The 3344-nt window shown below is 37.6% G+C and overlaps 1 pseudogene; it reads left to right on the top strand.

The window, feature by feature from the left end:
• The first annotated feature begins 371 nt into the window (after positions 1-371).
• On the top strand, positions 372-1006 carry LOC127682480 (tubulin alpha-1C chain-like; annotated as a pseudogene).
• Positions 1007-3344: the final 2338 nt, after the last annotated feature.

The following is a 3344-nucleotide window of genomic DNA, read 5'->3' as shown; positions in this document are numbered from 1 at the left end:
ACATAAACTGTTTTTTAAATAGTTAAAATATTTTGGGCAGGCATCTCACAATATTAACAAAATTATCATTAATTTATTATGTACCATTTAGGTATAATTGTCTTTTGTTTGCTCTTGGCAGACTAAGTCAAGAAAATTTGGGCTAGACATGAATAATTATATTAACTAAATCTGAAAAATATTATGTACTTATAAAATCTTCTATTAAACCCATGTAGAATGTAAAGTTATAAAAATCATACATAAAATAAACATTGATGGATTTAGGGACATTAATTTAAACCTAGCAATGCAAAGTAATAGTTTATAAATGAGTAAGGAATATGAGTACAAAAGGGATTAATGATCTCTCGTAAAATGTGTAAATCCCCACTGCTGTGGTTGAGCATTACAATTCCATCCTAAAGACCCACACCACCCTGGAGCACTCTGATTGTGCCTTCATGGTAGACAATGAGACAATGTATGATATCTTTTGTAGAAACCTCATTGTTGAACACCCAACGTACATGAAAATTAACTACCTTATTAGCCATATTGTGTCTTTCATCCCTACTTTCCTCAGATTTGATGGGGTCCTGAATGCTGATCTGACAGAATTCCAGGTCAACCTAGTACCCTACCCTTGTATCTCCTTCCCTCTGGACACTTATGACCCTGTCATCTTTGCTGAGAAAACCTATGATGAGCCCTTACAGTAGCAGAGATCACCAATGCCTGATTTGATTCAGGCAACCAGATGGTGAAATGTGACCCTTGCCATGGTAAAGTCATGGCTTTCTGCCTGCTATACCTTGGTGATGTGATTCCCAAAGATGTCAATGCTGCCATTGCTACCATCAAGACCAATCGTACCATCTAGTTTGTGGACTGGTTTCCTACTGACTTTAAGGTTGGAATTGATTACCAGGCTCCACCTATGGTACCTGGAGATGACCTGACCAGGGTCCAAAGAGCTTTGTGCATGCTGGCTCAGAGCTTGTGGGAGTGGCCAACCAAAGACTGATCTAACATGAAGCCCAAGCCATTAGAGGGGGCCCATGCCCAACACTGCCAGGATGGCCAGGAACCAGAAGCTAGATAGCTCAGTGACCTGGGGCAGGACCAAACACCAGTGACAAAAAAGAACAACAAAAATACAATGAAATGATTCCTAATGATGTACTGCTATACCCATAACAACTGTGCCTAGTCCAATCATCATGAGAGAGGCTTCTTCCAGCAGCTGATAGGAGCAGATGAAGAAACCCACAGCCAATTAGGCAGCGCTCCAGAACTAAGTAGAGGCATCTGGTGTATGTGTGTGTGTGTGTGTGTGTGTGTGTGTGTGTGTAGGAGCCAGAGAGGTCCTTGTTCAGGACACCAGGAGAACATGACATACTAAGCAGGACTCATAGGGGCTCATGAAAACTGAAGCATCAATCACAGAGAATCCATGCTTCTGTGGTGTATATATGTGGTTTTGCTTGAGCATTCAGGACTCCTAACAATGTGAGTTGGGAGTGTCTGACTCTTTTGCCTGTTCTTGGGGCCCCTTTCCTCCTACTGGGTTGCTTTGTCCAGCCTTGATATGAGGGTCTCTGCCTAGGTTTATTACATCTTATTAGGCCATTTTCTGTTGATATGTCTGGGAGGCCTGTTATTTTCTGAAGGGAAACAGAAGAGGAGGTGAGAAAAGGGAGATGGGTGGGAGGAACTGGGAGGAGGGAAAGAAGGGGAGGCTGCAGATAGGATGTATTGTATGGGAGAAGAATAAGGAAACAGAAAAAAAAGAAAATACAAACACCCAGAAACAAGGCAAAAAATAAAATTATCATTAATAAAATTCCCTGGATGTTAAATACTGCTTGGCTCATAAAAATCATAAATGTAATCAATACAGATTGGATTGAGAAATGCTATTGTATTATAACTTCAAAAAGAATATCTGTGCACCATTTACAGAGTAAATATTGCAATGTATATTAAAAGACTGACACATACTCATAGTATTAAATCTGGTATTTATAGTTTTGGAAATTTTTACTACCAAAATACTAATAATGCATGAATCTTTTCCACTGGTCCCCTGAAGAGTTACATTGAAAAATATTTTAATGTTCACAGGCTTTGAAATGTCCCTATAAATTTTTTCTTGCTAAGACTATCATATAATCACAGTATTTCACCCTACCATTTCTCCATTCCATCTATCTAGACTAACATTTATGCCTCTTATTCACTTTTATGTCCATGACCATTTCCTCTTTAAGTGTGTATGTTTCTAAATATATAAATATGAACTTCTCAGACTATACAATGTTACTTGTATATGTATATCTTCAGGTCGGACCATTTGATATTGGATAACCAACTGGTATTCTCTTCTATGAGAAAGATATTCCCCTTGTCTGCATTCTTTAGGTCTCTATAGTAACTTTTGTAAGTCTGAGGCCTCTTGAGTCTTCTCCCTCCCATGATGGCACATTTTTCAGTGACTTTCTTGTTCAGGTTATAATTAGATACTCGGTTGCTTTGATTTTATGCATGTAGCTTCTAACATTTCTAGGAAATATAATTCACAGAAGAATCTCTGTTCCTTGGTAAATTATAATCTTTTCAAACTACCCTCCACAATAATCCCTGAGCCTTACAAGCAGGAGTCATGTTATGGATATAACATTTAGGACTGGACTTCATAAATATCCTTATGTGGAGCTTGGGTTTTCTGATATATGCTCTATCTTTTTGATTAAATCTTAAACTGTGAAACTTGAACCATCGAAATTCTTAGAAGAAAACAGGTTTTACCCCAAAGAACATAGTGAAAAGAAAAGACTTTCTCTCCATTTGTACTGCATCAGGGTTAACAACTCACAAGTTGTATATAACTTAAGTTTCTGCACCAATAAGAGACAAATAGTCTAGTGAACAGGGATACCACAGAATGGAAGAGGATTTTTGCAGATGAGACATCAGAGAGAGAAGTGATATTAAGAATATGTAAAGAACTTAAACTACAAAAAAAAAAATGACCCAGTCAAGAAATAAGCCTGGGATCTGAGCAGAGTATTCTCAAAAGAAGTATAAATAATTGTTAAGAAATATATCACAACCATTCCTTACCTTTAGCAATTAAGGGGTTGCAAACTAAAACAACTTTGAGATTTTTTTTCTGAGTTCAGTCACAATGACATATATTAACAATAAACAAACATAAGATATGAGAAAAAGTGACTCCTCATTTTCTGCTGGTGGAATTGCAGACTCATGGAAATCCCCTGGAATTCAGTCTAGGAAAGCCTCAAAAAGGTAGAATTAGATTTACCGTATGACCCGACTATACCACTGTTTAGAGTATACCC

This window comes from Apodemus sylvaticus, chromosome 4 (genome assembly GCF_947179515.1).
Source record: "Apodemus sylvaticus chromosome 4, mApoSyl1.1, whole genome shotgun sequence".
NCBI classification, from domain to species: Eukaryota; Metazoa; Chordata; class Mammalia; order Rodentia; family Muridae; genus Apodemus; species Apodemus sylvaticus.
This window is presented reverse-complemented; position numbering and strand designations above follow the sequence as displayed.